The sequence below is a fragment of the Myotis daubentonii genome, chromosome 1 (assembly GCF_963259705.1).
Source record: "Myotis daubentonii chromosome 1, mMyoDau2.1, whole genome shotgun sequence".
Lineage (NCBI taxonomy): Eukaryota > Metazoa > Chordata > Mammalia > Chiroptera > Vespertilionidae > Myotis > Myotis daubentonii.
The window spans coordinates 149,852,342-149,864,518 of NC_081840.1; the positions used below are offsets into that span (position 1 = coordinate 149,852,342).

Sequence of the window (12,177 nt, forward strand, 5' to 3'; positions counted from 1 at the left end):
AAAAAAAAATGTGTGCTTATGAAGGGATATTGATGATGAAATTTTCATATTCTGAATCACTAGCACAGTTGGCAACATAAGTACAGTCCTAATGAAGCAAAATTGTGAAACAGTTTCCTGTGCAGAAAGAAAAGTGTCTTTCATGCTCCTAATAAGAGCCAGATGAGGTAAATACTGGTAATGAGGAAACTGAGAAATTAAGTTGCCGGCACAGCGGACAAGCAGTGGAGGCAGGACTTAAACCCACACAGTCTGTTTCCACAGCCTGTGCTGCATCTCCCAGTCTCCTCCACACCACTCACTGTTTGGGTTTTACTTAATGGCTGAAAAGATACATCATTATATATATATATATATTTTTTTGCTCAAACCCTCCAGGCCCTTTCAAAGTCCTCTAGTTAACCCTAGCCAGTTTGGCTCAGTGAATAGAGCATCAGCCTACGGACTGAAGGGTCCCGGATTGAATTCTGGTCAAGGATTTAAAAAAAAAAAAAGTCCTCTAGTTATACCAAGGATTTTGCAGGACCGGTTATGTCCCATACACATAACACATTTAGCTGCTATGTTATAGCCACCTTTTCCTGTAACATCCCTGCTCTGGTCTGGTTCCCCCTGACGTTATGACCCTGGGTCAGCCACGCCTTGTGAAGGCGCTGGCTGTCGACAGTGCTGCTACTCCACAGCTGGCCTGACCTGGCCTGCCCAGGTTCCTCCTTGCTGTGCTGCGGCTGCCAGCCCAGATGTGCTCACTCCCACCCAGCCAGGCCAGTGCTGCCAGTGCCGGCAAGCTCTTGTGTTGCCAGCGGATGTCACAGCTGCCAGCAGGAGTGCTGAGCTGAGCCAGGCCTCTCTGTCTCTCACCCCACAGCCTCCGGCAAAGTCCAGGCAGGCCAGCTGAGCAGAGTGACAGACGCTGCTGTCTTCAGAAGGCCTCCTCCGCCTCCTGATGCTGAGCACTGGTCCAGAGCACGCTCAAGCTTCCTACTGGCTTCCCTTAGGATGAATTTTTCTTCAAGAGGTAATTCAATCCAGATGTGAATAGACTCCTGGCAGGTCTGCCCTACTGGTGCTTAGTCTCCTGACTCCCTGAGATAAGTTCAAAAGCTTTAAGTTCCATCAAATTTAAGCTGAGATCCTCACAATAATCATTTCAGAACCCTCAGTGTTTGGCATACACATGTTTATGTAAACTGGGTCAATACACTGGGTCAATACAAAACTCCCAGGTAACTAACATTATTATTTGTATTATCCAAGGAGCAACAGTTTTTGAGAGTATTTTTCTAGTGATTCTCATTCTGGTAAATGATATTTTCATATACAGGAGAAAGAATTACTTTTATGAAGAACATTGCACTGACTTTTATCTTGGTATTCTAAAAAATTTCTTTTTATATTGAAACTTGGAATAGTTCATTTTGGGGAACTGCCTTTTTAGTACAATTTTGCTGCTTCAGTGTGATTTTCAATATGTTATTTTCCCTGGAGGTTAAAGCATAACCTCTTGGAATATTTTGCATTTATACTTTAAAAGTAAAGATGTTTGACAAGTACAATTATGATTTTTGTTTTCTTTTCTTGGTCATCTTTTCATGAGTGAATAGGCTATTTCTCAGGACAAAGTTAGCTTTTTAATTTTTCCTAATGTTGCATACACTTTTCAGAATAGTTTCACTTATTACATTAAGGTTGAATCTTAATTGAACTAAAGGAGTGAATTAAACTAGTAAGTGAACTAAAGGAGTGAATATACCTCATATTGTGACTTATCTTTTTACCCATTAAGAAATCTTCCTTTTTTTCCTTTTTATAGAATTTATTGGGGTGACACTGATTGACAAAATTATACAGGTTTCAGGTGCACAATTCCATAACACATCATCTGTACATTGTGTGTTCACCACCCCAGTCAAGTTAAGTAGCTTTCTAACTAATGGGTTCTGGCTCTGATGAGGACTATAAGAAAAGCACGCAGAATTGAATAGTTAAGTTTTCCCTTGAATGTTTTGTGTGTGTGTGTGTGTGTTCATCATCCTAAGTCAAGTCTACTTCCATCATCATTTATCTCCCTGTACCCACCTTACCTGCCCCTCCACCACAGTCACCACACTGCTGTTCATGTCCATGAGTTGTTTTTCTCTCTCTTTTTTGCTCAAACCCTCCAACCAGTTCAACCCAATCCCGCAACCACCCCCCTCGATAGCAGTCAGCCTGCTCTCTGCGAGTCTGTCTCTATTTTGCTTGTTGGTTCATTTTGTTCATTATATTCCAATGAGTGAAATCATATGGTATTTGAAATACTATATTTCCTGATTTTTTAAACATGATCTGTATTTGTAGAAAGACTAGATACAGATAGGTACAATTACTTAAGAATTATTATATTCATTTCTTTCATTAAGAATAAAATTATTTTTAAAAGTTACTTCCAATTTCAGTATTTTATAAAAACAAAACATTTGGTATTAAAAGTGTAATAATTTGAGATACCCACTGAAGAGGTATTATTGGTGTTTTTTTCGCAAGTCAAAGCCCAATTTTATTTACACTCATCCTAAAGCACACAATCTGGGACTAGAGGACAGATCTCAGGGAGAGAAGTTGAGGCCACAGAGGACAGTGACAGGGTGCAGGAGAAAGGGACGCAGCAAGAATGGATGGCCCCTCTCTGAGTGTTCTCCATGGGCTCCCACGTATCCCTGGGCAGAGGCAGAGGTGCAGTCTCATTCAGGATTTGGACTTGGATACAGCAAGTCCGATGAGTCCAGCCAGTCCCGCCACACCCAGGGCCATGCCTCCAACAATGGCCATTCCCACCAGTCCATCTTTCTTCATGGCCTTGTCGATGAGCCGTTCCAGTTCTTTGGCCTGGTTGCTCTGGGGTTCTGTCTGCAGCAGCCCTCACACATACGTTAGGGCCTTTTCATATTCCTTGAGCCGGTAGTTCCCCACAGCCAGGTAGAAGACATAATCCCGCTGCTGCTCTTTGCTCCCTTTGAGCATTAGCTCCTCCAGCAGTGCAATGCCTTTACGGATGTCATCGTTGTACTTGCTTCGCACCAAGCACCAGGCATACTCAAACTGCGTGCTCTTGGACGCCAAGCCTGCTGCCTTCTCAGACGGAAATTTCTTTTCAAACTTCAGCAGGTCGTCCACAGACACTAGCCCATTTAGCACAGCCTCCATGGCTGCCGGCCCCGTAATCCTCACACCTCAGACGTTACTGTGCCACCAACTCTGAAGAGGTATTATTTAAAAAATGCAACTCACAAGGAACCCAAACCTGTTGATTCTCAAATATTAGTGTATTTTCTAAGTTACAGTGTTTTTAGTTCTCATGCTTTTGGAATTATTTATACAGAAAGCTATTCTTTGGATATAAAAGAACATTGAGAATGGTATTTTTAACAAGACAAATAGCCTGGCTGGAGTGGCTCCATTGATTGAACGTTGCTGGGTCCTGGTCAGGGCACATACCTGGGTTGCAGGTTTGACCTGATGTTTCTCTCTCACATTGATGTTTCTCTCTCCCTCTCTCTCTAAAATCAGTAAAAAAAATAAAAATACAAAAATACAAAAAACAAATAAAAGCAAGCATACTGACATTTTATATATAAAGTTATATAAATCATAACTAGGGAGTTTGGAAATTTTTTAAAAAATGGTTGGAAACAATTTTCATTATAAAGAAGCAGAAGAGACTGCATATCAGCAAAGTGATTTATTGGAGAATGACTTGTTGGAATCCTTGAGATTTGCATACATGAGTACTTCTGTTCAGATGGGTGCAATCCCTTCCCACCACTCCCTCTTAGTCTCATTTCTTTTAGGTACACTTTAGGGAATGGATTTTTATAGATCAACTGGAAGCCTGGTGCATGAAATTCATGCACAGGTAGGGTCCCTAGGTTTGGCCAGCAATCAGGGCCTACCAGGGCCTTCTGGCTGCCGGGCAGGGCCTTCCTTCATTCCATGCCACCCCCTGGTGGTCCGCACATGTCATACTCCTGGTCTCTCAAACTCCCAAAGGGACAATTTGCATATTAGCCTTTTATAAACTAGTATATAGATTGTGTTAATGGCTTTATATTTAGTTACAACTATCTTTGTGTAATAGGCTCTAAATCATTACATTCAAGTTTAAGCATGCCTGTGTCTCTGAATGATAAAGTTTTTGCAGATGGCAATCCAAATAAAGTTTCATCCCATGATATCTGCAGCTCAGTAATTTCAATTCCACAGCAAGTTAAGTCTTATACAGACAGCACTTATTTTTACTATATCTCATATTTTTTTCATAGGAAATATATTACATTTTAATGATTTTTATGCACAGAGAGGGCTAGACTTGAAACTTAAGTGAACTGTATGTAATGAGTTAAATTGGTGGGTAGAACAGTACAAGGCACATAAAAAATTCATAATGTAATTGATATAACCATTCAGAATTGTGGTAGTAGAGAAAGAAGGGTTTTAGAATTACATATTCATTTGAATAACTTCCTCCTTTGTCACTCAAAACAAAGCAAAATAATATGTGAAGGTTATTGGAATCTTAAGGTGCAGTTTAAACTGGGAAGAATTTCCAAAAATCTCTATTCTGGAACTACTCTTATATGTTGGTGCTTATCTCTAGAAATGTTTAGCACATAAAGAGATAAGAAACACACCTTCACTTCTACATAACTGGAGTGTCCACATTTAATTTGCTACATAATAACACACTCTGAGGAGCAACCCAAAGTGTAACACTCATGCCCACATTAACAGGAAGATCATATTCTCTTCTCCATTATGTTCTCCCTCCCTTTTATGTCCCAGAATTCCTCAGAATGCTTTACTTGTTGTGACTGACGGTCATGTTTCCCTCTGGCTTGCTGCTGAAACCAGAACTCAGATCGTTCCCTCAATGAGAATGATGTAGCCCACAAATACTGTGAGAACATGCTACATTGCTTCTGCCAATACAGCTGCAACCTGTGCAGCCCAAGGAAATCCCCATTCATCACAGCCAGTACTGGAGCCTGTTACTGCTGCCTTCATGGCCATGGTTGCTCCTGTCACCACAGTGGTTCTTCAAGGTGCAAGAAAGGATAGTCATTACCACAGCCATGAATGTCAGCATCAACACTGGTCTGAGCTTCCGATGTGAGTTATCAATGTCATTCCGATCACCACTCTAAGTGTAAAGGCCTCACCCCCAGCCCACCAAGCTGGATGACTAATTTTAGAGTAGTTCTAGTGTCTGCCATCCTATTGACCCCGGTCCACAGTTCCCTCTGACCACACAGAGCAAGGCGCACCTCACCCAGTCTGATGCTTTCTACCCTCACGGAAACTTTTTTCCTCAGAAACTCCCATGCCCTTCCCTGAACTAGTCAGAGTACCTGGAGCCATTACTTTTTGGACAGTTTCTATTTTTGGGCCTTCAAATTCACTAATCTTTCATTCTGCAATGCCCAAGCGACTGATAATGCCATCCAGGGTGTTTTGTAGTTTTTATATCCACAAGTTCAGTTTGGCTCTTTTTATTCTTTTCAGATCTATTTAACTTTTTTGAACACAGGTTAAACAGTTATAATCCTTGTTTTAGTGTTTTGCCTGCTAATTCCAACATGTGTGTCAATTCTGGTTTCAATTGATAGATTCCTCCCCGCCCCCCCCCCCCCCATTTTCCTGCTTTTTTGAATGCCTGGTAATCTTTGATTGGATGCCAGACATTGTAAATGTGATCATGTTGAGTGCTGGATATTTTTGTATTCCTGTCAATATTCTTGAACTTTGTTCTGGATTGTAATTTAAGCTTGTAAAAAAGAGTTTGATCCTTTTGAATTTGCTTTTTAGATTTATTAGGTGAGACCAGAGCCCTGTTTAGTCTTTGGGTAATTGTTCCCTATTCTGAGGCTAAACCTTTCTGAACAATCAATTCAATGCTCTGTGAATGCTGAGATTTTCCAATGTGATGGGTGGGAGCAGGAACTAACACCCAGCACTCTGTGAGTGCTCAGACTGTTTCCTATAATCCTTTTGAGTGGTTTTATCCCTTTGTCTCTCATAGTTTCCTCACATACAAGCACTGGTGAGTACTCCACTGCATAGTTAGGGGGAGACTATAGCTCTCTGGGTTCCTCTCTCTCCTCTGTGGTGCTCTGTCCTGTGAACTCTAGCCAGCTTGGTCTCCCTGGATTCTCAAGAACATCTACTCAACTCAAGGAGTTGCTGGCTCCTCCTGGGTTCCCCTCTTTGCACCACAGCCTGAAAGCCTTTTGAAGCAATATACTGTGGGAAACTCATCTAATTTGTTTCCTGTCTTTAAGGATGACTGTCCTAGATTACCTGATGTCTGATGTCCTGAAACCACACATTTTATACATGTTTTCCCAATTTTTTGGTAGTTTGAAGTGGAAAGATGAAACTGATTCCTGATACTCAACCTTGGCTGGAAGTGTAAATCCACCCACATTATAAATATCAGACAAAGTTCAATAATTTTTCATCTTGGAGGGGAAGAAGTAGTGCTTTGACAATCCTACATAATAAAAGACTAATATGGTAAGTGTCCAACTATTCATTTGACCATTTGACCAGTCGCTATGATGCATACTGACCACCAGGGGGCATACACTCTGACCGGTAGGTTAGCTTGCTGCTGGAGTCTGGCCAATCAGGACTGGGTGAGACAGGCCAGACACACCTGGAGCCTCCCGCTGTCCCTCCCTGGCCCTGATTGTACACTGGTGGGGTCCCCCGACCTGGTCTGTGCCCTCTCTCATTCCAGGATCCCTCAGGGGATATCAGAGAGCCAGTTTTGGCTAGATCCCTGCAGATCAGGCTGAGAAACCCCACCAGTGTACGAATCCGTGCACTGGGCCTCTAGTGTCTAAATAAGAGACATTTAGAGATGGCCATTGTATTGGAAAAAGGAACTTAAAGCTGTGTTTGCATAATATTTTATATAATATTGAAAAAAAACCCATAGTATATGCACTGGGTGCTGCCACTGGGTTGGGGGTCTCAATACTTTTCAACCAATAAGGCTCTTGGGATTTTTTATACAAATCTGTCTTAAATCTTGACAGCAGGTTTTTACCCACACAGGATTAAAAGTCTCCTCACCTCCTCTCATCAACTTAATCCTTGGTAAGGAGAATGCCTAGTAGAATATAAAAAACGCCAGCAAGTCCTTCTGCTCTGGAACTCTGCATAGTCTGGACATTTCCTTATTAACCTGGAATGGAATATAAAAGAAATGACAATGTGGGGTAGCACAAGAGTTTCCCTCCCCACCTGAGTTTTTACGAAGACTACTGTTTCTGGCCCTGGCTGACTTGACTCAGTGGATAGAGCCCCGGCCTGCAGACTGAAGGGTCCCGTGTTCGATTCCAGTCAAGGGCACATGCCGGGGTTGCTGCTCAATCCCCACCAGGGGGCATGCAGGAGGCAGCTGATCAATGATTCTCTCTCATCATTGATGTTTCTGTCTCTCTCTCTCTCCCTCTCCCTTCTTCTCTTAAATCAATAAAAATATATACATATTTTAAAAACAAAGGCTACTGTGTAGACTCATGGATGCAAAGAACAGACTGACGGTTGCCATAGAAGAGAGAAATTGAGGGACTCGGTAAAAAAGGTGAAGGGATTAGAAGTACAAATTGGTAGTTACAAAATAGTCATGGGGTTGTAAAGGACAGGAATATAGTCAATAACATTGTAATAACTATGTATGGTGCTGGGTGGGTACTTAAAATATTGGGGGGATCTCTTTGTAAAGTGTATGATTGTCTAACCACTGTGCTTCTATTGACACCTGAATGTGTCAATAGAAGAAACACCATGGGTCATTGAATAAGTAGTAGAACAAATAACAATACTTTGCAGTTTAGAGAGATGGACAATCACTAGCTGGGATAGAAGAAATGGGATTTGTGCTGTTTTTGATAAAATTTCAATAAACAGATTTTGAATTTTTTCTCCTACAAGATTCACTATAATTCATTTCCATATAATCATTTAACAGAATCACCTTCAGAGGTCAAGGAAAGTTTCAAGAAAGAGAAGGTGGCAAAATTATAAAATTCTAGCATCCCTCACAGTAAGAACTCTAAAACAGTACATCCTAGAGACAGATGACCGTCACCCGCTCCCGGGCTTTCCAGCTGTGGTTGCCCCACAAAACTGCTTCGGACTTCCCTCAGCAAGGTGGGAAGGGAGACATTGTTCACCAGCAGGTACCGGTTCACTGAGTGCTCAGTAGTGTGAGGAACTGCCCATTGGTCTGATCATTGCCTGATTCAGTGAACATGACAAATGGACAAGAGACAAAGCTGTTTCAATACCACTGGGTATGTTCATGGGAGATTGGTGGGATCGCTTTTCTGCTGTCTGCACCAGTATCTTGTAGACTGGATGCTAACAAAACTGCTGAAAATGGACCTGCTTGCCAGGGCAGCAGAGGGAACACGCAGTGTCTCCCTCTCCCCGCAGCATACAGAAGAGCAATAACGTGCGCATAAATCAAGAGAAATATTATTTAGAGCCAGTGAAAGTGGGACTCATGGAACTGGAAATGAAGACAAACCCATGAAGAAGAAAAATACAATGCTGTGGTCCTTTCTTCAGAGCAAAGGTAAGTCAGGGTAAGTTAAAGAAAGCTCCATGCAACCATCGAGGGGAGGGTGGTGAAGAGTGGCCATTGCAGAGAGAACATAGTAGATGAGCCCGCCATTGCATGGCTTGTAAGGGAAAGAAAAACGGTCTCTTGGATTATGAAACTGTTTCCTGACTTGGCTGGATTGTGTCATTCGAATTCTGAATCATAATTTTAAAACATCTTAAATAAAGTTTGACATTTTATTTTATAAAATTGTATCCACCATTATGCTATTTACTTTTCAGAGTAAAATTTCAAAAAGTCGTCTTTATTTCATTTCCCACTTCCTGCAACATCTGACTTTTAATGTCAAATTGAACTTTTCTCTCACTATGCTGTGAATTTATCATATAAATTTTCAAATACTGTAAGTTCATGAAGAGAGGGTTCAAAAATATTCTTTATCTCAGAGGGAAAGTGGGGAGGATGGGTGGGTCGGTGAGAAGAGAACAACTACAGAACTTGTATGTATATATGCATAATCCATGGTCACAGACAATAGGGTGGTGGTGGAAGTCTGGGGGTTGGGGGGTGGGCTATAAGGAGTCAATGGGAGAAAAAAAAAAGGGGGACATATGTAATACTTTCAACAATAAAAATTTAAAAATATATGTCTTCTTCTAACTCTAATGCTAAATTATTGTTTTTACTATTCCAATCAAATATTTTTAAACTATTTCTACATGAAGAACAACTAGCATTGATAATTAAATCCAGGAATGCCATCCTAATTTACTTTCCTTTTAGAAATAACTACCAATATATCAAAGAAATAACATCATTGCACTCTTCGCATCAGAGGTGGAATTACACACACTGCATTAAGAACCCCGAGATAAAGCCACACCTCAGGGTGTGTTCATCAGGCAGTGTGACTACAGATCGGAGCATGTGAGAGTCAGATAAGCATACGGTTCATACTGTGTAAGTCATTGTGCCTTACAGTCTTGCCTGAGTTTTACATCCTCAAAAGATAGAGATAAATGAAAAGCACCAAGATATTATAATCACTACTTCAAATTGAAGCCAAATCTCTAAATGAAAAAAATCTGTTTAATAACTTCATGTTCACTGTCCATTCATGTATTGTCAATTGGTTGCCTTCTATGTGACAGGCACTATGACAGAGAAGAAACGATTAACTCTTGCAAAAGAGTTAATCATATAATTAATAAACATTGATTTTCATTAGATGGAGGGGAAAGAGCCTTGGGCTAGGTGGCTCCACCTTTCCCTGGCTTCGTGACCTTTGGAAATCTACTTTGCCTCACCTTGGGTTTTAGTTTTCTTACCTGTAAACTAGATTATATCTAAGTTGCATTGCAGCTTTAAATTGCCATGTTCTATAAAAGATAAATTTATTTTAATTTTAAATCAGTGAAGTTATAGGCAGTTATGGTTGAAAAAAATTTTAGGATGAATTAGAAAAATTGGTTAGGCTGTGTTGCTATAAAACCATTTTATAATTCCCATTTTGACCTAAGTTCTTTTCTTTTTTTAAAAAAATCCTCACCCAAAAATATTTTTCCATTGATTTTTAGGGAGAGTGGAAGAGAGAAGGAAAGGCAGAGAGAAATATGGGTGTGAGAGGAACACATCAATTGGTTGCCACCTGCAGGAGCCCCTACCAGGGCCTGGGCCAGGCAGGAGCCTGCAACCGAGGCACATGCCCTCGACTGGAATCATACCCCGGAGCCTTCAGTCCACAGGCCGATGCTCCATCCACTTTGCCAAACCAGCTAGGACTTGACCTGAGTTCTAAAACAGACTCAAGTCCTTCTGACCAATGTTGCAGAAGAATGCTCTGATTCAAGGTCAGGGCACAGGTGTGATAGATAAGCAACATTCAACTGAAAGCAAAAGCCCTATTAATGATGGCATCATAGTTTCACCTTGGTAGACCAAAAGACAACACCGAGATGACTGAGGTGCTTTCCATTACAGAATCTAATTTCCATCACACTAATCTAATCGGTGAAAGCCAGAAGATGGACGTGGGACCGGGACAATGGCGCTTTTGGTGGTGGCCGGAAAAGGCACTGACTGAGAATGGTGACAAAGAGAGCCAGAGGACCTGGGAGAAAGGACTTGCTCTACTCGGAGATGGAAGGTGTGCTCCTTCCATGCTGAGCAGCAGATTCTGTAGCCGTTTTCAGGAGCAAACAAGGCACAGCTACTGTCTGTTACCCAAAGACAACTTTTATTTAAATCCCCAAACAAGAGGCACTTACTTTGTGCCTACTCTGTACCGGGCATACTTCTAGGCAACAGGAACAAAAGAAAAAGTTCTGTTTGGCGGAGCTTCCATTCTAGCTGGGAGACAGGTAGTGTGTATTAATGGACAACGAAGGGAAATAACTGCAGATGGAGAGAAGGCTACAAAAACTGACATCGTGGAATGGACTTGAAAATGCGAAGGAGGGAGGGAGGGCTGTAACAATGTACCTAGGTAGTTGTCGAGGTCCGCTCTGAGGTCAGGGTGAGGTGTGAATGGTGAGAAGGAGGCAGCCTGGGAAAGATGTTGGGAAAATGTGTTTTCATAGCCCAGAAGTGGGACTCTAGCGTGTCCAAAGAACAGAAAGAAAGGTCATAAGGATGGAGCCTATGAGGTAAAAAGAGAAGACATTGTGCAGGTTCTGGCAGGCCATAGAAACGAGTTTCAATATTGTTTTAATTGAGAATTTCAAGGAGGGAAGTAACACTGTTTATATTGTGTGTTTTTTAAAATGCTGTGGCTGCTGTGTATATTGTATTGTTTGGGAATGAGAAAAAGAAAAGTAAACTTCATATTGAAAAATTTTGCCAAGTTTCCTTTAATAAAAAAATAAAATCAGGTTTTAAAACATGAAACATTTGTTTTATCCTCCTCATGTGTATCTGAATGTCAGATGTCTTTAATAAAGGCTTAGCACAGTGTATTTGTTATTTGACTGTTCTTTAATTCATGTTGTGAAAATATCTCCAAGGAAAGGAGTAAGGTTTAATAAAGCCTGAGTGAGGGCCTCAGCATGGGCGGGGTGGCCGGGAAGTGGGAAGGAGATTGGAGGGGAGTGGATAACACATGGAATGTAAATATCAGCACAAATCAGAGGTCAGCAATGAAAACATGACTTATGAAAAAGTGTTTAAAGGAGGACTGAGGTAAATAATTAAACTTATCCTAATAAAACTACAAGTATAAAATGATGACAGGAAATAGATTTGTATATTTTAGAGACAGCATAAACATCTTGTCTTGACTTAGTAAGTCAAGATTTGGAAAGGGATGGTCATTAAAATGCAGGGAAGTAACAGATGCTGATGAGCACCTAGATTTTTTTTTTTAATGAAGAACTTGACCCAGTATGACATGTATGTGTGTGTTTAGTTTTCACTAAATACTAAAGTAACATATCTTTCAGAAAATGCTCTACACAGGCCTTTCCAGGCATGCCTCAGTGGTTGAACATCGATCTATGAACCAGGAGGTCACAGTCTGATTCCCAGTCAGGGCGCATACCTGGGTTGCGGGCTTGATCTCCAGTGTG

At 41.2% G+C, this 12,177-nt stretch overlaps 1 pseudogene; it reads right to left on the minus strand.

Moving 5' to 3' along the window:
• Window positions 1–2,504: 2,504 nt before the first annotated feature.
• LOC132214876 (mitochondrial fission 1 protein-like) lies at window positions 2,505–3,257 on the minus strand (annotated as a pseudogene).
• Between the last annotated feature and the right edge of the window lie 8,920 nt (window positions 3,258–12,177).